The 26,937-nt window shown below is 38.8% G+C and overlaps 1 protein-coding gene across 1 annotated transcript in view; it reads right to left on the bottom strand.

Moving 5' to 3' along the window:
- Bmpr1a (bone morphogenetic protein receptor, type IA) overlaps positions 1-26,692 on the bottom strand; it is a 132,779-nt gene extending 106,087 nt beyond the window's left edge. The window contains exon 1 of the mRNA XM_013032094.1: positions 26,639-26,692. The gene's annotated coding sequence lies outside the window, so the exon portion shown is untranslated. The remainder of the gene's footprint in view (positions 1-26,638) is intronic.
- Between the last annotated feature and the right edge of the window lie 245 nt (positions 26,693-26,937).

Genomic DNA, 26,937 nt, shown 5'->3' on the forward strand with positions numbered 1-26,937 from the left:
AGAAAGAAAGAAAGAAAGAAAGAAAGAAAGAAAGAAAGAAAGAAAGAAAGAAAGAGAAATAGAGAGGGGGGAGGGAGGGAGGGAGGAAAGAAGGAAGGAAGGAAGGAAGGAAGGAACGAACAAACAAACAAACAAACAAACGGAGGGAAGGGGAAGGGAAGGGAAGGGACTCCAAGTTAGCCCAGCCTAAAAGGAACTTCTTCTAAACTTTGTTGTTTAAATTTGGCCACAAGGGTCTCACTGGGACACTGAATCCCACCCCACTAGTTTGTCATTCTTCCTCCAATGTGGAATCAAATCAAACATACCATTCTGGCAATCCAGGAAAAGACCCTTATGGCTAATTTGTGGCTAACTTTATATAAAACTACTCAGAGACAAATGATACAGAGAAAACTGTTCAAACAAGAGGGAAGTTGTCAGAATATCTTGATAAGTGTCCTTTGCTGAATACAAGTTTCTAATTCTGATGAAGTTCACTTTTTATATCCTTTCTTCTTTGATGGCTTATGCTTCTGATGTCCTACCTAAGAAACTAATACAAGATCACAAAGATTTATGCCTACCCTTTTCTGCTATGAGTTTTATAGTTGTAGCTCTTATATTTAGGTCTTTGGTCCATTTTCTATTTGATATGAGGCAGAAGTCCAACTTAATTCTTTTGCGATTGGATATCCAGTTGTCCCAGGATTGTTCTCTTGGTTTTTGAGGCCCTTTTTATCTTGGGATTTTTTTTTCACTACAGAGCATGTGAATGCATTCAATTAAGAACAGGGACTAGGAGAGAAATATGCCATTTTTCTATATTATGTAAAAAGCCATGATGGAAAGCAATATGAGAAATTGCTGGAGAAACTTGAAGAACAATTTTAGGAAACAGCACAGGTTAAAGTTCGGGATCTGAAACTTGAAACTACCAGTGTACTAATGTATTTCTAGGAGTTGTCTCTTCTCTAGCTCCGAGACCAGTGTTAAATACTGTTCAACTCACTACTTCCTCAATTCTAGAAGAGTTTCACTTATGAACTTTTCTTAATACTTCAATTGTGTAAGTAATGGGACAAGGCTTAAGATGAATTTGGAGGAAAGAAGAAGCCTACAGATTTTTCAGCCTGAATCATTTAGCCAAACAGGAAAACTCATTTTCAACTCATTTAACAACATAGTTAATTCAATATATGCTTAAACAAAATGGAATGCTTTTAAAACTTTTACTGCAAGAATAATAATTAAAAGTATTCATTTAGCCTTGGGTACACTAGTGTACTCCCTCATGTCTATCTCCCTTTAAACCAGTCCTGGATTAGAAATACAATGTGTGTCCATGGATAAAAAATTTTAAATCAACTCCCCTAGTCCAACAGTACTTCACTTTCCTCTAAAGTGTTTTCAGTAAAATTCTTTTACCTCAAGATTGAGCCAATTTATAATAATACCTGCAAAATAGATGTGCAATGTCCTCATGTCACATATTGTTAGTAAGTATGTATGCCATATAACCTGAGGCTTATATTTTCCATGTTATTTGTTGATTGGATCTCACTAAGCAGCCCAGACTGGCCTTGAACTCACAATTCTCTCACTTAAGCCTCCTGACTGAATGGTAATAAGGAGGCACTGCTATAGGGCTTCCATGTCTTTAACTGGGCTTACATACACGGAGCACGCCTGAATGTTTTGATTTTACTACTTCTACCTTTTATTCCTAAATAATTGCTCTACTACATAACTTTTACTTTAGATGAAAGCTGCCATCTATATGGCCATATTTCACACTTTGTTGTTGCATTCTATGTTTATTTTATTGCTTTTTCTATGTAAAAGTTTATTCTTCCTCAAACTAAAATCTAAGTATCCAATATTAGTAATCTCTTTCTGCATTGCTATGTAGCTCCTGGTCTATTAATCACCAAATTTAAAGGCTGACTTTGTTCCCATGTTCTTACTCAACTTAAATCTTTTAATACAATATCAACCATTCTACTTCATATAATTGTGCTCTGAATTGAGACAATGGTTTAAATAAAGGGTGAAATCAATAATGCAAACAGCAAATCAGTTTCATTTAAGTTCTTTTTTTTTTTTTTTTTGGTCTGTTGTGGGGCCTGAACTCTGGGCCTAGGCACTGTCCCTGAGCTCTTCAGCTCAAGGCTCTACCACTTGAGCCACAGAGCTACTTCCAGCTTTTTCTGCTTATGTGGTGCTGAGGAATTGAACTCAGGGCCTCATGCATTCAAGGCAAGCATTCTACCACTTAACCACCTCCCCAGACCCTCATTTAAATTCTAACATTCAGTTTAATTCACCAAAAGCTGATTGTTGGTCAATAGTGTTGAGAAACTATATAAATACTTGAATTTTTAGGAAGCCTCTTCACATGCTTTAAACCAAAACTCATATGAAGATTAATAGGATAGTCAAAGTAAAAGAAAGTTCGTTTTTTGTTTTTGTTTTTTAATATTCTAGGGGAGGGGGTTGCGCACTTACCAGTTCTGGGGCTTAAACTCAGGGCCTCAGAGTTGTCCCTAAGCTCTCTTGTTCAAGACTAGTACTTTACCACTTGAGCCACAATTCCACTTCCAACTTGTTGATGGTTAATTGGAGATAAGAGTCTCACAGATTTTCCTGCCCAGGGTGGCTTCAAACCATACTTCTCAGATCTCCTGAGCAATTAGGATTACAGATGTGAGCCACTAATACCCAGCTTGGTTTTTAATATTCTTTTATTAAATTATCTTCAGTTATAAAAGGAGTTGCCATTTAATAAAGCAGTTTATGAATACAATGCATGTTGATCAGTGTCATCCCTTTCAACATTCTCACCACCACCACCCCCCTTCCTGGTTTGTAATATTCTTGATCAAGGGGAGGTCATTCTAAGGATATATAGTAAGCTGTTGATCACATTTTTCCCTGAGGCTGACCTTGGACTCCTATCCTCCTACCCATACCTCCTGAATAGAGCTATAGCCATGAACCACTGTGAACTGCTAAAAGTAAATCAGTTTTCCTAGTAGGACTGGGGTTTGAACTCAAGACCTTGTAATTCTTAGGCAAGTACTCTACTACCTGAGCCCTCTAGCGACCTGAAAGAAATAACTAAAGCAGAAGAGGGTTGGAGCCATGTTCATGTGGTAGAGTGCCTACCTAGCAAGCAAAACCCTGAATTCAAACTCCAGGACTGCCAAAAAATAGATAATTGAAAACAGGATCTCAAAGATGTATTTGCACTCCGTACAGCACTATGCTCAAAAGAGAAGATGTAGAATCAAAATAAAGGTCCACCAACAAATGAATTATAAGCACACATAAAGAAATATCAAGTCTTTAAAAAAGAAAATCTTGTCATATGCTACAACATGGATGACCCATGAGGGCCTTAAACGAGGTATCTAAAGTAATCAAACTCAAACACAGAAAATAGAAAGGTGGCTACCAGGTGTAAGGAGGAGAGGGAAATACAAAACTATTTTAATAGATACTAAGTTTCAGTCAGACAAGATGAAAAATTTTGTAATCTGTTATACAAAGATGTGTATATAACTAGCAACACTGTGTTGTACACCTAAAATTGTTAACACAGTAATTTTTTACCATAATTTTAAAAAGCTGAGAGTAAGACAGACAGATTTAACCAATATAAGGGTTTCCCAACTAAGCAATAAAGCAACTGTAGGCAAAGGAGATAAGAGAACTTGCAACTGCACAATTATAACTTACAACAGAAATAAAACTGAATAGGAATGTAAGGACATGTAGAGGAAGTGTGATGGGGAAAAGTGAAAAGAATCCAACAAGGCAAACATATTGTTGATACTACAAGGAGTAAACTGAGAAGACAGAATGTGATCATCAAAGATAGTTGAAAATAAAATTATGGAGGAAGATTACAGTTATAATATTGCATGATAGATCTAGGGCAAGACCACAGGTGGCTAAGATAAAGTATGAAATATCAGAAGAGGTTGATATTCTGAGATAATCAAGAAACAGACAAAAGTAATAGTGAAGACAGAGCCATACAAAATAAAATCTTCATAGAACAGAGATAAGTAAAGCAAGGTTTCACAAAAACTGCAAGAAGTAAAAACTGGTTTTTACTATGTGATGGGATGACACTGAAAAATATTTTTGTTTGAAAGCCAAGGACAGTGAAAAGGAGTGTCCTAAAGGTAGAAAACAGAGGCAAAAGGAAGATAACGCACTTCCAGACCTAAACAAAAAGGAGTTTGGAAGGAAAATCCTACCCTTTAAAGTACAAAAGAACTAGTATCTTCTTATGTGAATCAAGTGCCCTGGTAGAGATTATTAATTAGGGCCTGTGGCCTCAAAAATTTAAGGAGGTCCTTAAACTTAGATGGAAAAAAAATTCATCTTTACTTTTACTGACCTTAACTAAACTTTAAACTTCTTTAATTATGAGAGTAGGCAGGATTTACAATAGCATTAACAATTCCTGTGATTTTGTAACCAAAGAAATCAGATATCCCAGTGTGGAAATTCCTCAAAAGACTAAAACTTGAGCTACCATCTGGGCATTTATCTGAAAGACTGCAAGACAGGATTTAATAAAAATTACCTTTACATCCCTGTTCCTTGTATCACTATTCACAATATCCAAGTTATAGAAATAGACCAGATGCCTTACAACTGATGAATGGATTGTGTGGGAGTCGGGTAGGGGGCAGAGTAGGAGTGGAATAGAATAGAATAATTACATTTTTGCCCAAGTTGATCTGACTAAAACCCTATTTTATGCCTCCTTAGCTGGTCCAAAGTAAGTTTCTTATAGAAGAGTGAGACAGGCATCAGAGGGAAGTTTTAGATTCTAAGGACACTCAGAAACAGTCAGTAATCCTGCCTGTAATCCTAGATACCTGGGTACCTGAGATTGTTCTGATTACCCTTTAAGGTCAGGGTGGGGATGGGGGCACAAAACTCCTTCTCAAGGAGCTGGATGTAGGGGCACACATCTGTTACCCTAGCTATGGGAAGCCTAATATAGCACCCTGAGGAGTAAGGAAGACTCAAAAAAAAAACTTTGTAAAATTCAGGGCTGCAAAGCTTCTACAAATTCAATGCACTACCCATCAAAATCCCAACAACATTCTTTAAAGATATAGAGGAAGCAATCCAAACATTCATGTGGAATAATAGAAGACCCCAAATAGCAAAAAATCCTTAGCAGAAAGAACAATGCTGAAGGAATATCAATACCAAACTTCAAACTCCATTACAAAACTGTAGTAATTACAAAACTGTAGTAATAAAAACAGTTTGGTACTGGCACAAAAATAGGCCTGACCAATGGAATAGAAGACCCAGAAATGAACCCATGGACTTATAGCCACCTAATACTTGATAAGGGAGTCAAAAACACAGGATGGAAGAAAGACAGCCTTTTCAACAAATGGTGCTCGCAGAATTGGCTATATATATGCAGAAAACTGAAGCTAGAGCCTTAGATATCACCCTGCACCAGAATCAATTCCAAATGGATCAAAGACCTCACTGTAATGCCAAATACCATGAAAATGTCACAGGAAGGGATAAGGGAAACACTAGACTCCTTGGCACAGGTTGAAATTTTTTTTGGGGGGGTCCGGTTGTGGGGCCTGAACTCTGGGCCTGGGCACTGTCCCTCAGCTCTTCAGCTCAAGGCTAGCGCTCTACCACTTGAGCCACAGCGCCACTTCCAGCTTTTTTTCTTTTTGTTTATGTGGTGCTGGGGAATCGAACCCAGGACCTCATGCAAGCAAGGCAAGCACTCTACCACTGAGCTACCTCCCCAGCCCCACAGGTTGAAATTTTAAAGAAAGACTGGATAAATGGGACTGCATCAAACTGAAGAGTCTCTGCATGGCAAAGGACATAGCTAGCAAGATAATAGAAAGCCCATAGAATGGGAGGAAGATCTTTACTAGCTAAGCATCAGACTAAGACCTAATATCTAAAATATATTTAGAGCTTAAGAAATTAAGCCCCAAAAAAACAAATCCTCAAAGAAACAACAACCCAATAAATAAATGGGCTAAGGACTTAGACTTCTCAGAAGAAGTAAAAATTGCAAATAGTCACATGAAGAGATGTTCCACATCTCTGGCCATAAAAGAAATGCAAATCAAAACAATACTAAAATTCTACCTCACCCCAGTTAGAAGGGCCATTATCAAGAAAACAGTAATAATAACAGATGCTGATGGGGTGTGGCCAAAAGAGAATGCTAGTACACTGTTAGTGGGAATATAAACTTGTTCAACCATTCTGGAAAGCAGTATGGAGGTTCACAAGACCCAGCAATTCTACTCTTGGGCATTTTCCCATTGACCACAAACCAGGCCACACTAAAACTGTCACTACAACCATGTTCATTGCAGTATTTTTACCACAGCCAAGATATGGAATTAATCCAGATGCCCCTCAGAGGACAAATGGATCAAGAAAATGTGGTATAAATACACAGTGGAATTCTATACTCCTATCTGAAAGAATGATACTGATCCATTTGTAAGGAAATGGAAAGACTTGGAAAAAATTATATTAAGTGAAGAAAACCAGGCCCAAAGAAACATAGGGTACACGGTTTCCCTCATTTGTAGCAATTAGACTGTGCCTATAAATTTACAAGTAAACACAATGGATGGTAAAACAAAAAAATTACACTTTGAAATGATAAGTTAAACAGGACTCAAAATTCACACAGTGAGACCAAAGGAGGATAGTCTTCGGAGAGGAGCACAAAGGCTCAATAGCTATTTGTATATGATCATATAAATGATGTTATCAAAATGAACTCCAAAAAATGGAAACAAGAGGACTTTTATTTTACTTTTTGTAATTTGTTTTTGTTTTTCCCCTTTTGTCACTGTTTTTGAGTTCTGTACTTTTTGTCTTCTATATAAATTGATCTGTTTGGGGGAGGATAAAAGAAAGCACAGAAATAATGGAACAAAAGGTAAACTAATTTAGCAGTGATACTCACTAGATATTACATTGAAAATGAGCTATACAACTTGGAGAGGGGGTTTGAAAGGGAAAAAATTGGGAGGGGAAGAGGTAACACTGTTCAGAAAGAAATGTACTCATTACCTGACCTATGTTAACTGGAATCCTCAGTACATCACAAAAAACACCTCGGGGCTGGAGGAGATAAGCAGCACAAGCACCTGCTTAGCAAGTATGAAACCTGGGGGGTGGGTAGGTGGGAAAAGACGAGGGGGGACAAAACCTTACCACTTCAGAAATTGGACTTTTGAGGTATGAAGAAAACTAGAGGCATCATCTAATGGGTAAATCTTTTTTGTGTGTAGCCTGATCCTGGGGCTTGATTCCAGAGCCTAAGTGAAGTCTCTGAACTTTTTTTGCTCAAGGCTAGCTCTATACCACTTAAGCCACAATTCCACTTCGGACTTTTTTTTTTTTTTTTGCTGATTAACTGGAGATAAGAGTCTCCCAACTTTCCTGCCTGGGATGGCTTTGAACCATGATCCACAGATCTCAGTCTCCTGAGTAAACAGGATTACAGGTATGAGCACCAGGTGCCCAGCCAGTATTTTTCTTTTAGTCATGGGAAATATTTTACTAGTTAGGTTTGTGTTACCATTTAGGGGGTACCTTTTATCAGGTTAATAAAGTAAGAAAGTTTTCTTTTTTCTTTTCCTAACTTAATATAGGTTTCTGAAGATCAAATCATCCTTAAAACTCTAGGTAAGCTTGTTTAAAAATTATTTGATTAAACTTGCAATATCTTACTTTGGATTTTAAAATTAGATAATAAATAAAAATAACATGTTTTCTTTTCTCTTGTTTAGTTGGTTGTTTACTTTTTTGGTGGGGGGAGGAAGGTGGGAATGCTCTCCTGATCTGATTTTACCAGAATGGTTATCACTAGCTTCAAAAAACATCTTTCCATAGGAGGAGGCAACAATACTTGATAAGAAATGTACTCATTACCTTGCCCATGTAATTGTAACCCCTCTGTAGGTATTTTCACAATAAAAGAAAAAAATCTTTCTTTCCTTTGCAAATCTGTGTGAGATAAGAAACACACATTATTTTAAATTCTTATAAAAACAACTGGCCCTTTTTTTTTGGGGGGGGGGTCCGGTGGTGGGTCCTGAACTCTGAGCCTGGGCACTGTCCCTCGCTCTTCAGCTCAAGGCTAGTGCTCTACCACTTGAGCCACAGTACCACTTCCGGCTTTTTGCTTTTTGCTTAAAGCATGTGATGCTGAGGAATCAAACCCAGGGCCTCAGGCATGCAAGGTAAGCGCTCTACCACTGAGCCACTTTCCCAACCCCACAACTGGCCCTTTTAAAGGGTTACCTTTGACCATTTTTTTTTTCGACTTCTTTACCAACTACTTGGTAAGCTAAAGCTTTTCCACTTCTACTGACAATCAGTCTAGGGCAATGGCTGATGATCAAATAATACTGACAAAGATGAAAGCAATGACATTGCTGCTACAGCAACAGCATCACACGTTTTACTACCACTTTTACTACTACCACTTCTGATGTATAATTTAATAAGATATTGATTCAGCTTTGAAGATATAAACTGGAAATCTAAATATAACCCCAAAAAAGGATGTTATTTTCAACAAAGAAGCTGAGAAGCTCCTAGGAAATGGGAATACATTTAAAATATGAATCAAATACATATTATACAATTTAAAATGTACATATAATTATTGATTAGAACAGATGCTCAATTCATTTAAAAATGTTTTCCTTTTGCTATTTCTGCAACAGAACTTATGAGTAAGAAATGCACAGATGCCTAGCAGATGTATTATTTCAGTATTCAGAATTTCCTCTTTCTAGTTTCCTTTTGCTAAAGGTTTTAGATTTTCATTTCCATCTGGTTGTTGACCTTCATCAGCTCAGGTTCTAGTCCTACCACATCTTATCCCATTTTAGACCATTATTACATAACAACACATCAAATCTGAAACATTTTACTTAACTCCTGAAACTTGCACAGCTGAGAAGGAAAGGGAGAAGGCACATAAGTTGGGGGGGGGGGTTAAAAAAAACCCACTGGCTAAGTAGAACTGGCACCCACAGTTTGAAAATTTTCTATTTAGACAATATCCCTTAATTTCAAGTTTCTTAATTCAATTTTCTTACATGTCAGATATTCAGACATAGTGTGTGAATAAACTTTCAGCTTTACTCACCTTATTTTCTCAAATTCTTATCTAGCAATAGAAACATTTAAAAAAAAGTTTTTAAAAAACTTGTTTTTACTGAAGTATTTACATTTGTATTTTTAAGTAGTGTATGAGGGATTTTACTTTTTCCTTGGGATTTGATTGTTTTCAATTTGTTCTGTTACCATTACTTTTTTAATCACTAGGGAAAAAAGATTTTTTTTCCTCTTTTATACCAGTACTGGGACTTGAACTCAAGGACTCTTCCTCTTGTTAGTACTAAAGGTAATTTTTTTTGGGGGGGTTGGTGTTGGAGCTTGAACAGGGCCTGAGCACTGACCCTGAGCCTCTTTGTACTCAAAGCTAACGTTCTACCACTTAAGGCAAAGTGCCACTTCTGGTTTTTGAGTGGTTAATTGGAGTTGAGTCTCGCCACCTCAAGGGCAGCGATGGGACAGAGGTAATGAGAGGGTAAGGGAACAGCTTACACTAAACACAAGGGAAGAAATTTACATATCACCCTATATGGAGTAATAGTTGTATTGTCAAAGCTCATAGAATTCATTCACAAACTTTATAGAATATGATGACAATTTGCCATGTGAAAGTTAAAATGTGTTTGTGACTTCAAGTATCACTATCCCACAATACTGTGAAATTTGTGAAACTTACATAATCACTTAATCTCAATTAAAAAAATTACTTAAAAAAATAAAAAGTCTCGACAAGACTTTTCTGCCTGGGCTGGCTTCAAACTTCAATCCTCAGATCTGGGCTCCTGAGAAGCCAGGATTACAGGAATGAGCTACCAGTGCCGGCTACGGTTAGTACTTTTATCACTTGATTTTCAGTCAGCATTTTGCTAGTTAACTGGAAATGGGAGTCTCACACTTTTCTGCCTGGGCTGGTTTTGTTGTTGTTGTTTTTGTTGTCTTTTTTCTTTAAAAAAAATATTGTTATTATAAAGCTACTATACAAAGGGGTTACAATTATGAAAGTCAGGCAAAAAGTACATTTCTTTTTAGACAATGGTACCCCTTCTGTTGCTCTCTCACAATTTTTCCCTCTTTTTTTTTTTTTGACTCCCACGGGTCATAGGGCTTAAACTATGGGCCTGGGTGCTGTCCCTCAGCTCTTCAGCTCAAGGCTAGCACTCTACCACTTGAGCCACAGTGCCACTTCTAGCTTTTTCTGTTTATGTGGTGCTGAGGAATCGAATCCAGGGCCCCATGCATGCAAGGCAAACACTCTACCACTGAGCCATTTCCCCAGCCCAATTTTTCCCTCTTATTCCCACAAATTATATAGTTAATTTTCAACATAGTATCAAGTGAGTACCACTGCTGCATTATTCACCCTTAGTCCTGTCATTTTGCAGCTGGTTTTAAACACTGTTCCTCCAGGTTTTAGCCTCCTGAGTGGCTAGGGTTATAGACATGAGACATGTGGTGCCCAGCTTGACTTTTGAGGAGAAAAACTTTGCAAAACTAAGAGTGATTTTTAAATGCCTACATGAAAAAAGTTTTTAGCCGCTTTTATAAAACAAATAATTCACAATATCCAAATATGCATTCAACACCCATAATAAGAAAAAAAATCAGGCTCCATTCTTCAATCTATCTCACTCCAAAAACTGCCCATAAATGGGCTTAATCACTTCATTTTCAATGGTGCTCTTTCATTTTCTTGTGCTCTCTCAAGAGTATATTTTAAGTGCATATTTTAAAACAATACAAATAACATGTTATGTAAACATCTACCCAGTAATATTGAGTAATTGAGTAATATTCATGATAAAGTTGCAGGAAAATGCCTGTCTACATGATCACCATCAACTGAACATATACACCAAGCCCTGATTCAAGCCCCACGACCAACAACAAAAAATAAAAACTAAATATATATAGAGCTAAGGAACAAATTCATAAAACTTTTAAAACTATAAAAAAAACAGAAAGAGTTTAAGAAAAACACCTTAACTCTTAAAATGCAAGTATTGATGTAAAGAAGAAAAAAAAAAAGAATACCAATCAAAAAGTTAGCTACAAAAGCTGAGTACTGGTGGCTCATGCCTGTAATCCTAGCTACTCAGGAGGCTGAGATGTTAGGACTGCTGTTCAAAGACAGCCCAGGCAGGAAAGTCTGTGAGACTCTTTATCTCTTTAACCACCAGAAAACCATAAGTGGAGCTGTGGCTCAAAGTGGTAGATGGCTAGCCTAGAGCAAAAGCAAACAGAGCTCAGGAACAGCACCCAGGCCCTCTGAGTTCAAGTCCCACGACTAACAACAACAACAAAAGAAATACAGTTACTAAAACATTCTAATACATTCTAAATATCAATCAAAAAAGTAACCTACAAAAACATTCCAGTACATTCTAAAATATTTGAAAAATGGGAGTTAATTATCAAAAAGAAATCCAGGTTTTGTTTTTTGTCAGTCATGGGTCCTGAATGCTGTCCCTTCGCTCTTCAGCTCAAGGCTAGCATTCTACCACTTGAGCCACATCCAGCATATTTTTACTTATGTGGTGCTGAGGAATTGAACCCAGGACCTCATGCATACAAGGCAAGCACTCTACCACTGAGCCACCTTCCCAGCCCTCCCATCATATACATTTAAACTGAGTGACGATGTTTTACCAAGTACCTCAGATACTCCAGCTAACACAAGCAAGTAGCCTTACTCTATGTAAAAAACACACAGTAAGAACAGGCAAAAGTAAAGAAAAATGTATACGTGAATGTAGTATGCATTTTCATCTTAAAATTACCTTATTTCATTTGAGAACTAATGTAATTCAATGGTTAAGAGCATAGACTCTAAAATGGGTTGGCCTGCATTTGAATTCCAGCTCTATCACTGACTGTCTAGCTGTACAACTGTTGACAAGCTACCTAACCTGTTACCTCATGTGTAAAAAAGAACTGATAACAGTACCTATATCACTATTTCTTTCTTTGGTGAGTTGTTTTTGTTGTTTTTTGATGCAGGTACTGGGGCTTGAACTCAGGGCCTGAGCACTATCCCTGGGCTTCTTTTGCTCCAGGTTAGCTTCATTTTTTCATAATTTATTGGAGATAAAGTCTCAGGAACTTTCCTATCCCAGGTGGCTTCAAACTGCAATCCTCAGATCTGAGCTTCCTGAGTAGCTCGGATTACAGGCATGAGCAACTGGTGCCCATCTACACTGAATATTTCTGAGGACTATATATATACATATATATATATATATATATACATACATAAATATATAAAATATGATCAGGCTTGGTCCATGGTCCAAGGGAGCTCACCAGGTCCAAGGGAGGGATGAGGGAGACTACAATAAGCTGTCTTAACAGCCAAGTACTTTTTCCTTGTGGTTGTTGCCACTTTCCTGGGTAATACTGACTCTGTTTTCAGTGTTAAAGACAACCAGATGATGGCTTTTCTTCTGGAGATTAGAACAGTTCTTTAATAACTGAGAGGCATGGGCCACTGCCATTTTCTCCACCTAAAGATCTTCTTCAGCAGGCTGGGAATGTGACTTAGTGGTAGAGTGCTTGCCTAGCATACATGAGACCCTGAGTTTGATTCCTCAGTACCACACACAATAAAAAGAAAAAGCTGGAAGTGGCATCGTCTCAAGTGGTAGAGCGCTTGTCTTCAACACAGAGAGGCCTGAGGACAGTGCCCAGGCCCTGAGTTTAAGCCCAAGGGACCGGCAAAACAACAACAACAACAACAAAAATATTTTCTTCAGCTCAATCCTCCCTCCTATTTATTTTGCCAGTACAGGATTTGAACTCAGCGTTTCACTCTTGTTGGGCCTGCTCACTCAGCTGGTGCTCTACCACTTGACCCACACTTCCAACCAAGTTTGTTGCTGGTTTTTGGAGAGGGAGTTATCTGCCTCAGCTAGCTTCAAAGTGTGGTGCTTCAGCTCTCAGCCTCTGGAGTCACTAGAGACTACAGACCTGAGCCAATGGTGTCAGTTTCAACCTCTTCTATTTTTTGCTTCCTTTTCCAATAGAGCGATCCTCAAGAGGCTAAAGCCTGTTTCTGAACTAAATGAAATTCAAACGAAATACATATTGCTATCCACTGCCATTCCCTGTCTACACTCACATTTCTACCTAGTTTCTTTTGTTTCTTGCTCAAACAGACACAAACCAGTCATCAGCACAGTGATTATTGGAATGGTAACAAGATGTCCCACTTCATTTTTTGCTAGTCCTCCAGGACTGGGGCTTTCTTACATCTTCTCACACCAAGATTCTAAGGGAATCTTTTGCCCCCAAGGGCAAGAAAAGGGAGAAGTATCTATACCACTTTCCATCAGGCAAACCAGCCACTGTACGGTGATTCTGCCACCTTACTAACTAAGCTCTGAAAAGCATTCTGCCCGCTAAATGACAGGGGCTTTCTTTAGAATATGGACTCATGTACTTCACTTTATACTTTCCTTTGAGGTCCTAATCACCCATTCTGAGGTAATAAATGAAATCTGTTTACTTCTTATACTTGACCTGGTAAGACAACCTTCATTAGACTCAGAAACTTGTTGTACAAAATAGGACAAGCAACAAAATACTGTATGTCAAGTTGCCAGTGCTTGATAATATACTAAAAGTACTTTGCAAATAGATTATTAATAATGTAAACAAAAGTGATGCACATTTTAGAAGAAGTAAGTTTAAATTTTAAGGATAAAACTCTACCCAAGCTATTTCTATCATAAGCATCTGTTATAACTAGCATTAAGCTATTACATAGCAAGCACTGTTAAACGCTCAACTACACTCACTCTTCTACTCAGAGTGCCCTGTGAAAGAGGACCATTATTATCCCCATTTCCATATCAGAAAATGAAGTTTAGAGTTTACTCTGTTGAAAGTCACAAACCTAGTAAACAGTACAAGGTACACAGTACAGAAGCATATAGTACACAAAACACAAATAGCAAAGATTTAATTAACTCTTTTAGGTATTTCATATCCAGATTAATGGAAAATCACTTCAATCATTACTAGGATTTCTTTATTCTTTTAAGAAATGAGTAACCAGCCAGGGACCAGTGACTCATACCTGTAATCCTACCTAAATAGAGGGCTGAGATCTAAGAATCATGGTTAGAAACTAGCCCTTACAGGGAAGTCCCTGAAACTCTTATTTCCAATTACTCCCAAATATCTCATCACACAAGTGGTAAGAGCCCAGACTTTATAAAAGCACAGAGTGGGTGCCTAGGCCCTGAGTTCAAGGCCTAGAACTTGTATAGAAAAATAAGACCTGGGAATGTGGCTTAGTGGTAGAGTGCTTGCCTAGCATGCATGAAGCCCTGGATTCAATTCCTCAGTACCACATACATGGAAAAAGCCAGAAGTGGCATTGTGGCTTAAGTGGTAAAGTACTATCCCTGAGCAAAAGAAGTTCAGGGGACAGTGCCCAGGTCCTGAGCTGAAGCCCTAGGACTGGCAAAAAAAGAAAAATAAGAAATGAGTACCTCTTTTTTATAAAAATTAACTTAAGTTACTTTTTTTCCAGTCCTGGGATTTGAACTTGGACTGGACACTGTCCCTGAGCCTCTTTGTGCTCAGGGCTAGCACTCTACCACTTGAGCCACAGCACCACTTCCAGCTTTTTCTGAGTAGTTTATTGGAGATATAAGTCTCATGAACTTTTCTGCACAGGCTAGCTTCAAACCTTGATCCTCAAGATCTCAGCCTCCTGAGTAGCTAGGATCACAGGCATGAGCCATCAGTGCTAAATGAATGACTTTTATCTCAACATTTCTCCTCAATGATGTGCCCAGAAGAACCTGTACAAACTATTTTCCATGCAAATTAATAAGATGCTACAAAAAAAAAATAGAATAGCCTTAAAACAAATGAAGGCTTAGCTAGGCACCAGTGGCTCACACCTGTAATCCAGCTACTCAGGAGGTTGAGATCTGAGGATCAGTTTTAACCCAACTCAGGCAGGAAAGTCCATAAGACTCATCTCCAATTAGCCACTAGAAAAACAAAATGGCACTTTGGCTCAAAGTGCATTAGTCTTGAGTGAAAAGTTTAGGGACAGTGCCTAGGCCCTGAGTTCAAACTCTCACGATGTAGGGACAGTGCCTAGGCCCTGAGTTCAAACTCTCACGATGGAGAAAAATAAGTAATAGGTAGGTAAGTAAGTAAATAAATAAATAAATAAATAAGACAAACACTTGGGATCCATGGGTATAAGGTTCCAAGAAAATCACCACCAAGGAAACAACAAATGTTCAGAATGCATACTATTCAGCACGGTACTGAAGGTGTTTGGTTCATTTTTCCCACAATGTTCTCTTTCAACAAATCCAAATTTTTCACTTTATCACTTCAATTAAGCACATTAACTTTTACCTTGCTTTTTTGGGTACCAGTTGTTTGGGGGGGGCATATTTTCACAAAATTAAAATTAGTAAACAGATCATACAACAATTTAAACAAAACTGATAACATGGGACTGAAAACCCCATTAACTAAGTTGCATACTTCAGGCACAGGGATTTAAAATGTTTTTTTAATTTTTATATACTTATTTCCACACTTTGTCAAAAAAATGTGTAATATAAATTCACAAATAAGGCAGGTCTATTGTACAAAAAAAGAAATCTATCATCAAGTGACTAATTTGTTAATTTGTTGTATATTTAAGATTCTTCTAAAGACTGGGATGGTGGCTCAGTGCTGCCTTGCATGCATGAGGCCCCGGGTTCGATTCCTCAGAACCACATAAGCAGAAAAAGCCAGAAGTGGCGCTGTGGCTCAAGTGGTAGAGTACTAGCCTTGAGCTGAAGGCCCCACGACCAACTGACTGACAGACTGACAGACTGACAGACACACACACACACACACACACACACACACACACACACACACACACACAGTTTCCTCTAGTTATTTTTATTTATTTATTTTTGGCCAGTTCTGGGCTGAACTCAGGGCCTGGGCACTGTCCTTGAGCTTTTTTTTCTCAAGGCTAGCACTCTACCACTTTGAGCCACAGTGCCATTTCCAGTTTTCTAGTGGCTAACTGGAGATAAGAGTCTCAAAGACTTTTCTGCCCAGGTGGCTGGCTCTGAACAGTGATCCTCAGATCTTAGCCTACTGAGGAAGGTAAGATTACAGGTGTGAGACATTGGCAACAGTTCTTCATAGAGTTTTATTGCCTAACCCTTTTTGAAAAATGTACACACATTAAGAACTTTACCAAAATTCCCCCCTTTATAGGAAACACATTAATAACAAAAAAATAGCAATCTTTTATCATTTCTACCCAGGAACTTCCTTCAGCTAGAAATCTAAAATATTTCAATATAATACAAATTTTAAATACTCTATTATAACTATGCTCACCCCAAATTTGTGTAGCTTATGCTTTAGTATATTTTTTAAATAGAAACTAAGTTTCTGGAACTAACCTTTTTATTAAAAACAACAGTAACAACTTGTCTGTATATTCCGAAAGCATATTACAGAGTTTCAATTGCTAAAAAACTACCAAAAAAATTTAACACACATACAACAGTATCACAAGTATGAACTCCTAACTTCAAAACTTAAATTCTACCTTTGTTCCCCAGTATTAACAAAAATGTCTATACTTGCAACATTTCAGATATTCTATGTAAGCCTTAAAAAAATAATTGCTCAAAAAAGGAAACAAGAAAGCAGGGCAGAAGAAGAACCCCACTGGTCATGATCCAGCCTCTTTGTTCCTTGCTAGGACTGCCAAGTCTGGAAGAGTGACTTCTCAGCCAAAAGTCAGAAATTCAGTGATGTCATCAGGACCAAAAGCATAAAATGTCCTGCAACTTCAGCAACTGCTTCACATTAAAGTAATGAATTTTTTTAGCAGAAAAAAATATTAAAGTTAACCAATTCCCCTTTACTTTTTATGACAAATAGCGAAGCTCTAGATGGGTTTTTTGTGGTAACCAAGACTGCACATCTACTTTGTAGTGGAACCAGCACTAGACTTTTAAAAATAGAACTAGAAGCTAAGCTTAATCATGCTGTTGTTTCTCTGTAATTATTCTCAAATTATCCATAATATGTATGTGTATTACTTTTACTATTTTTAAAATGTAGGTTAAAAATCTTAGCTTGTAAACTATTAAATACTGATAATTGCTTGTGGCTAGCTACTCAGGAGGTTGAGATACAAGGATTGCATATCAAGGATATAAGTATCACCGTTCAAATCCAGCCAGCCTGGGCAAGTAAAGTCCGTGGACTCTTATCTCCAGTTAAATATCAAAAACAGCTGGAAGTGGAGCATTGACTCAAGTGGTAGTGCACTAGCCTTAAGCAAAATAATATCTCAGGAACAGCATCCAAGCCCTGGACAGGCACTATATATGTAATTCTTCTAGCACAACATTCTCCTTTTCCTTGCTTGCCTCAAGTCTCATATCCTAGACAGGCCAGGTTCTCTTATCACATCACATACTCTTAAAAGTTCCCTGAATTTCCGTTATGTAGAATTTAACCTAACTACAATTAGATCATTGTTTAATGTCTAGTTTATCTATCTTTACCCAAGCCCGAAATTGGGGGTTTGGTGTGATCTGTTCTAGGCTTTTGGTTGAACATACCAGGAGTTTCTGACAAGAGATCCATAGTACAATCCAATTTCCATTGTTCAAATGTACAGCCTATATGGAAACCACACCCAAATGAATTCCTCCAGCCAAGACCTCTGGTCTAACTCCAGATCCATATAAACAATTGTCAAATAGAAACCTTGTTCTGAGAGGTGTTTTTTCTTTCTTTTTGTTGTTGTTTTGTCTTGTTTTGTTTTGAATGCTAGGCTAGGGACAGAACACAGGGCCTTATGCATACTAAATACACACTCCACCACTAAAATACTCAGCCCCCAAAATCTCTATGTGGTTGTTTCAGGGACACTTCAAATTCCTTACAATTAAAACCATACTACGGCCAGGGACCAATTACTCACATCTGTAATTCTAACTACACAAGAGGCTAAGATCTAGAGGATCGAGACTTGAAAACAGTTCAAGCACAAAAATCCTTGAGACTCAATTTCCAAAATAAACAGCAAAAAGTCGGCTGCCTGCCAGGCTCAAGTGGTACAGTGCCAACCAAGCAAGCAAATCAAGCAAGTGCTATACCCTGAGTTCATACCTCAGAAATGCAGCAACAACAACAACAAAATACTATTTTCTTCCATAAATCAGTCAACATCTCCATCTTCCACACAGTCAATAACATGAATCTACCCTGTTTCCCAAGAAGCAGCCCAGGAGTCATTCTTACCAACAGGTTCCTTCTTATGTAGTACCTATGTAGTACCTATGTAGTACCAAGCCCTGTCCATTCCAGGCCCTCAGTATCTTCTATCATCCTACTCTGAGCCAAGATAGAAAAGACTCCCTAAAAGTTCCAATATTTTCAATCTGCTTCCTTCAAAATGCTTCTGCAATATTTAATCTCCCAAACTGCACATGTGATATTATTTGTACACCTGGTATACCTTCACCAACAGCAATTATGTAACAGCCAAGCTCCACTCAGACATTACTAGTACAACAAACTTACATCATAAGAAAATAAGATTCATCAGATGCACAAACATATAAAATGAAGAGTAACAAAGTCCACAACATTAAAAAAAAAAAGACACTCAAAAATAACTTCATACCTATCCAATGTCTATTCATTAGTTCTACAACTGTCCAGACAAACTTGGTTTAGGAACTTACTTAGTCCAGCTTAGATGAATTCCACAGACTACCTATCTTCTTAAGCCCATAACTACAGTACTCTTCAAAAAACATTTCTCCAGGACCTCTGAGAAAATCATTTGTGGGAGGCTCATTCCACTAGAATGGTTAAAGAGAATTAGGACCTGGAATGGACAAGGCTTGGAAAATGGCTACACATGAGAAAAAAAGAAAGAACTGGGAAGACAGATTTTTAAATAAATAACTAAGGTCTCAGTAGCCCAGGCTGGCCTCAGATTCAATCCCTCAGGCCCAACTTCCCAAATGCTAGAATTATAGATTACAGGTGTACATACACCTGCTTTTATTTTTAAGAAAGAGGAGTCTTTAAAATACTGATTTACTAAAATATTCAAACACACATCTGCTTTGTATTTACTTAAAAAAAAAAAAAAGTATTTCCTGCATATCACTTTAGCTGGGTGCTGGTGGCTCACATCAGTAATCCTAGTAACTAGGAGACTGAAATCTGAGGATCACAGTTCGAAGCCAGCTCAGTCAAGAAAGTCTATAAGACTTTTACCTTCAATTAACCAGCAAAAAGCTGGAAGTGGAGCTGTGGCTCAAGTAGTAAAGCACTAGCCTTGAACAAAACAAGCTCAGAAGCCCTGAGTTTAAAACACAAGCTGGATGTAGTGACACTGAGCCTGTTTTCACAGCTACTTGGGATACTGAGACAAAAAATCAGAGCCAGCCGGGTGCCAAAGGCTCTTGCCTGTAATGCTAGCTACTCAGAAGGCTAAGATCTGAGGATCAAGGTTCAAAGCCAGCCCGAGCAGGAAAGTCTGTGGGACTCTCCAATTAACCACCGGAAAACCGGAAGTGGTGCTGTGGCTCAAGCAGTAGAGCACTCACTTTGAGCTGAAGAGCTCAGGGATAGCACCCAGGCCCAGAGTTCAAGCCCCATGACCAACCAAAAAAAAAAAAAAAAAACGGGACCAGAATAGGCAACATAGCAAGACCTCATCTCTTTAAAAGACTACATAAGTCAGGTTAAAAAGTACCTTTTTTTTGGTGGGGGAAGGGGAGTCAGTCCTGGGGCTTGAACTCAGGGTCTGGCTGCTTTTTTTTTTTTTTTTTTGGTCCAGTTGTGGGGCCTGAACTCTGAGCCTGAGCACTGTCCCTCAGCTCTTCAGCTCAAGGCTAGTGCCCTACCACTTGAGCCACAGTGCCACTTCCGGCTCTTATGTGGTGCTGAGGAATGGAACCCAGGGCCTCAGGCATGCAAGGCAAGCGCTCTACCACTGAGCCAACTTCCAAGCCCCCCTGGCTGCTTTTTGCCTGAGTTTTTTTTTGTTTTGTTTTTGTTTTTGTTTTTCTCAAGGCTAACACTCTACCACTTTGAGCCACAGCTCTACTTCCAGTTTTCAGGTGGAACTGGAAATAAGTCTCATGAACTTTCCTGCCTAGGCTGGGTTCAAACTGTGATCCTCAGATCTCATTCTCCTGATTATCAGCTAGGATTTCAGGTGTAAGCCACCAGTATCCAGCAAAAGTACATTTCTTTTTGGGCAATGTCATCCCTTTCCTTGCTCTCTGTTTTTCCCTCCCATCACAACCCACAAGTTCTATAGCTGGTTTTCAACACAATGTTTAGTGAGTACCACTGTTGCATTTGTTTACTCTTTGCTCCATTTCTATGCCCTCTTATCCTCCCCAAAATAAGCAAACAAACAAGACAAAAAGAAAAAAATAAAAACAACAACAAAGAAAAACCTCTTGTTTCCACTTCTTGGCGTTCATTTGGATAAATATTTTATATGATTAGATGCACAAAAATAAACACATTTAAAATAAATAGTCAATTCTTCCAATCTGGGATACCACTACCCATCCATCATCTATGGGTAAAAAGTATTGGGGGGTGGGGGAGAGGGAAACAGTATCGAATACACATGGACTTCAAAAGCAATCCTCTAAACAATACAGTATAACAGCCACTTACATACTATTTACATTGCATTAGTGTAAGTAATCTAGACATGACAAAGGTCATATTCAAAATATGATGCCAAATACAAGCAACATGTGTATCCCAAGATTTTGGTATCCACTAGGATCCTGGAACCAATCCCCATGGAGGAACATTTATCACAATTATTAATGATAATATATAACTACTAAAAATTTTTATTGTTGTTGTTCTGGTCCTGGGGCTTGAACTCAGGGCCTGGATGCTATCTCTGGGCTTTTGTCCTCAAGGCTAGTGTTCTACTACTTGGGCCATAACTCTATTTCCAGCTTTATTTAGTTAGTGGTTAACTAAAGATAAAAAAGTCTCACAGACCTTCCTGCCTAGGTTGGCTTCCAACTGCAATCATCCTGAGTAGCTAGGGCCACAGGCATTAGCCACTGCAAAAAAAAAAAAAAAATGTTTTTTTGGCCAGTCCTGGGGCTGAACTCAGGGCCTAGGGCACTGTCCCCGAGCTTCTTTTACTCATGGCTAGCACTCTGCCACTTGATCCACAACTCCACTTCTGGATTTTACTGTGTATGAAGAATCGAACCAAGGGCTTCATGAATGCTAGGCAAACACTCTACCACTGAGCCACTTTCCCAACTCCTTTAATTTTTAAATAATCTGTTCAACTGGCCATCACACCTCTCCCAAAATTCTACCCTTACATACATAGTCTCTGCCATTTTATGAAAATTACCAGCTCTTTCAAAATGTTTAAGAAAGCAAGCAAAAGTAATTAGGAGGGAAATATAAAAGAGGTAAGGATCAAGTACATTCCAACCAGACTTGCCTACTAAGTTGTGACGAGAGACTCCATTCAAAAACAATATTCCACTGTACTGCCTAATACTTTTCATTTGTTCCACTGTACTGCCTAATACTTTTCATTTGTTAAAGAGATTTAAAAAAAATTTTAATAACTTTTTAGCTGAGCACCAGTAGTCTGAGATTGGGAAGAGCATAGTTGGCAGGCTAGCCTTGGCAGAAAAACCCAAAAGGATCCAACCATACAGAGAGAAACCAGGTATGATCGTGCATGCCTATGATACAATCAAATCTAAAGTAAGCAGATTTCAGCAAAGACATGCCCCCCAGCAGGAATGAAAACACACCACAAAAGTAACTAGCAACAGGCAGGGCCAGAGGCTAGCTCAACTCGTGGAGCCTGAGGGCCTGAGCTCAAATCCCAGTAAAAACAACATTTTTAAATTTAAATAAAACTTTTCACAGTAACAGCAGAGATCTAAGTCACTTGCTCATGAGTTTAAATTCTCTCCAACACCTAAAGGACAAGAGTTTGGATTTAGGAAGAGAAATTTTAGTCATCAACTCTAAGATGCTTATATTTTTCATTAACATCTCTAAAATTAAGATGCACCTTACAACACATGACTCCTTATAGCTAGAAACTTTTTGTTTTGGTGGCAGTCCTGGGGCTTGAATTCAGGGTTGAGTACTTATTCCTGAGGTTTTTGGCTGGGACTCTACCAGTTGGGCCACAGCTTCACTTCTGGCTCTTATGTGGTTAATTGGAGATTAAGAATCTCTTGGACTTTCCCAGGTTGGTTTTGAACTGCAATTCTCAGCTCTCAGCCTCCTGAGTAGCTAGGATTACAGGCATGAGCCAACAGCACCTTGCTTAATCTTCTAAATTTTAAGAGTAGAACTGACCTTGTAAATACAAAGCTTGCAATATTAAAGAAGGCATTATAAAAACACAAGATCAGTAAAAGGAAAGTAAAGGGTTTCTACTTCTAAATTCAGACAAAAGCCATTTTCCTTTCTCTCCACAGCTTCCCTACTCCAAAGATCCAGAAGTCAGGTCAAAACAGTGCAACAGCACTGCTAGAATAGTTGCTTTTCTCATGTATATATTTTAATACGCAACAAAGTCAGCTGCAGACCTGACTTGGATCTAGTAGTGGAACTAATATTTGTATAAAAACTGCTATAAAAAAAAAACCAATTGACTCAGAGACTGCACACTTAACTTGCACCTATTATTGTACATAAATTATTCCTCAACAAAGTTGACTTTTCCAAAGGCAAATAAGTTTAATACTACGTTAAAAAGAAAACTATAGCTGGGTGCTGGTGGTTCACACCTGTAATACTAGCTACTCAGGAGGATGAGATCTGAGGATCAAGGTTTGAAGCCAGCTTGGGCAGCAAAGTCCATGAAACTCAAAACCTCCAGTTAGTATCCAAAAAAAGCCAGAAATGGAGCTGAGCCTCAAGTGGTAGAGTGCTAGCTTTGAACAACAATAACAAAAAAAAAAAAGCTCAGGAACAATGTTCAGGCCCTGAATTCAAGCCCCAGGAGCAGCACAAAAATAAGAGAAAACGAGAGATGGAGAGGGGGAAAAAACCCTAAAATTGTAGAAATTAAAGAAAAAAATCTGAAAATCAAACGCAAAATTGTAAGAAAATATAAGAAATAAATTTCTAGAAAAAAATATAACATTAAAATTCAGACCAAAAAACAGAAAACTTACAATAATTATTTTAGCAGTGACATTTTTGTCTATTTTTATTCAGAGAATTACCACATGTTTAGTAGCTTGTATTCCTCACTATACATTTGTCTAGGATTTGCTAAACCAATTCTCATTAGAAGCCAACTGGCTTTGCATTGCTCTTCCAATACCATTTTCTACTGCTAACTTACAATGTATATAAATTAATTGAAAATGGCATACATTTACATTGCCAGAGTGTTCATGGCACAGGAAGGAGGCCACAATACAGTAATTTATTAAATACATTGAAACGACATTAAAAATCCTCTCCAGAAAAATCTAGGCCTAAATGTTGTTATGAATAAAGCCTGCAAACCAATCTCAACTGCTTTTGAAAAGAAGAAAAGGAAAGTTGCCCAACTCATTTTATGATTCTGTTATAAACTGCTACCAACACAAATACTGTCCCAGAATCAGCAGGAATAAAGAAGAGTTACAATATTTTAAAGCAGAATCAACAGATGCTGGCTGCAGACAAGTCATGATGGAATGGGGAAAAGTTTGGGTTTGGTACAACATCAACAGAAATAGAAACACCAGAGAAGCCAATCTGGTAAGAAAGCGCTCAGTCAGAACTAGAAAAACCAAGTCGTTACCCAGAAAGCTACTGAAAAGTAAGACTCATATACAGAAAGAAAATAAAAAACAGAGACTTTAGAGAAATATTCAGAAAGAAAGATCTGATCAATAATCTCAAGGGCCTAGAGACATTTAAAAAAAAAGTAATCTGAAAAGTGAAACTTTAAAAACTTAAGGGGGAGGGGGAGATGGGAAGGGATAGGAAGGGGAAAGGAAGGAGGCAACAATGCTTGATAAGAAATGTACTCATTATCTTGCCCATGTAATTGTAACTCCTCTGTACAGTACTTTCACCATAAAAAAATCATAAAAATAAATAAATAAAAACAAAGCCATTAAAAAAAAAACTCTTAAGAGGGAAGAACAGAAGGCTGAAAAGGTTTGAAGAATAAACTTAACAAATCACAAAAGCTCCCATTTCCCCTAGTCTACGCTACTTGTCTTCCATATGTCTCCCAGATTAGACTTTAAGCTCCATGAAGGCAAGAACAATATCTGTAAAAGCATCCTTAGGCTTTGCACAGTGTGTTGGAATTCAGCAAGTATTCCTCAAATGAAACGTATACATAAATGAAAGCCAAGGAAAAGCACTTCAAGAATGTGAGGTCTGGCTAGGAATGCACTGTAGTACAGTGAGTGCTTAGTATGTACAAGGCTGGGTTCAATCTCAACCACCACCACCATCACTACCCTCCATACACAGAGGAAGAGTTCGGCAAGAGGAATGAAAACTGTTATATCACACAGTTCAATAAGAGGACTGAGAAAGGCTGTTAATTAGAATATATTTCCTTTATGAAGATGACTTCAATCAACAAATAAGAAGCCAATAGATGGCCACCTAGTTCAGAGAGGAAAAGTACTTTGACAGTCTGTACAGAAGGGATATGAATGAATTTTAATGTTTTTAATTTTATTTAATTTTTACTTATTTAATTTTTAATTTTATTTCAACTTTTCTACTTTGCAATTTTTCTTTATTGACCATGAATTACTTTTATAAGGAAATAAAAATTTTTTAAAATGTTAATATGATTTGAAAAGAAAAAGCAACACAACTTGAGAGAATAACAAAACTTAAGGTAAGGTTTTTTGTAAACTAAAAAAAATCTTAAGTATATTTGTAACTGACAGAAGCCAAAGAGAATAGAGAATAAGGCTCCACATAGTGAGGAAAGCGGAAAAAAAATGAAGCAAGGTGTTAAGTAATAAGTGGATCAAATATGTTATATATTGTATTTTTATATTTTCTATTATGTATGAATTGTGTCTCTTTCCCTGAAAGTAAAGAAGCAGATGGAAAAAGGAATTCAGTAAAAGAAACCCCCACTGGATACTTTAATATTTTCAATAAAGGGTGAGAGTTAAGTGAAGAAAGTTAAAAAGGTTTGAAATGGACTCCAGAGAGACTGTGAATAGGAAAAAATGTTGAGTAAAAAAAAAAAAAAAAAGTACTGGTTCTTTTAAAAATGCATTCCAAATTTCAATCAGCTTTTTATATTCTCAGCCTATTCTCTACTGCCCATACTGTAGCTTTAAACTTAAAACTCTAAATAATTCTGGTTCACCATCTGTTTTTATTTCAACTGAAAACAATGATAAGCATTAAGTTACCTTCTTTTAATTCAAAGTTAATCTCTTCTCACAAGTAAACACACCACGGAGTTTTCAAGCAATAGAATAGTTCAAGTTAGAATCACTGGAAATCACTCCTTTGCAGAGTTTTGCTTGTTTGAAAACACTCATGAATACGATGTTCTGGGTTCAAATCCCAGCTCACTGATCTATGTGATTTAACCTCTCTGGCATCTCGGTTTACTCTTCTTAAAACAACGAGGAATGCAAATAACCAGGATTGGTAAATGACGTGACACAGGTGTCAACTTCGTATTGAGGTACTCAGGACAGTTGGTTAACCCTTTAAAAAAAAAAAAGCAAGCAAACAAACAAAAAAACCTACCACACTTGAACCAGATTAAAACTCGAAATGGTGCAAATCACAGAACGCCAGACCCTAACACATAGCATATTATTTTTCTTTCCTGACGCAAGTGCATTTTTTTTTCTTGCCAAACCTTTCCACTAGGAGTCTGGAAAGGGGGCGGGGGGGGGAGGGAAGGGGGACATGCAACCGAGCACACAAAGTTTTCCGAAACTGAAGTGCAGAATCACAACAGACAGACATGGCAGCGGAGGCCGCGCCGGACAACAGGTGAGCCGACACTCGGGGACCTCGGGAGAAGCCCGGCACGGTCCCCGGGGCCAATCCGGAGGGCGGACCGGAGACAGCTCCGGCCCGACCACCGCACGCCGCACACTCCGATCCTTTTCCTTTCTTGCCAAAGCACCCCGAGACAAGTCCCGACTACCAGGCTCGCGGCTGTGGGGCGCCCTTCCCATGGCAGGATTCCAGAAGCGTCCATGGAGCGGCTTTCGCCCTCCACCGCCTTTCCCCAAACTCGGCCGAGCCCCACGAGCAGGCGAGGAAACAAAGAGGGGCCGAGCGGCGGGACCCGATCGACGCCGGGCACCGGGATCGCGCGGCCTCACGGGCCGGCCCGCTTTGCCCCCTTCTCGAAACTTCCCCGACCCGCTCCGGCCTGCCGCCCCGCCGCGGCCGACCTCGCCTCACGCACGCACTTTCCGACCGACCAACTCACCGGGAACCCGGAGAACTCATCCTCCAGCCCTCGGCACCGGACGGGCGGGCGCGGCGAGCCTCGGGGGCGCGGCGGGGGCCCCGGCTCGGCCTCCGCCCTCAGCGTGCAGTGGCCCGGTCGCCCCTCGCGAGGCCGTGCGATCCTCGTCTCGCGCGGCCCGACGCGCAGGAGCCGAAGCCTTCCTGCCAGCCCGTCCTCCTCCTCCTCCTCCCTCCTCTTCTTCTCCTCCTCCTCCTCCTCCTGCACTAGGCCGGCCGACGGGTTCCAATCTCGGCAGCCGTCGCCGCCTCAGCCGCCGC

The sequence above is a fragment of the Dipodomys ordii genome, unplaced genomic scaffold, assembly GCF_000151885.1.
Source record: "Dipodomys ordii isolate 6190 unplaced genomic scaffold, Dord_2.0 Scaffold148, whole genome shotgun sequence".
Taxonomy (NCBI): Eukaryota; Metazoa; Chordata; class Mammalia; order Rodentia; family Heteromyidae; genus Dipodomys; species Dipodomys ordii.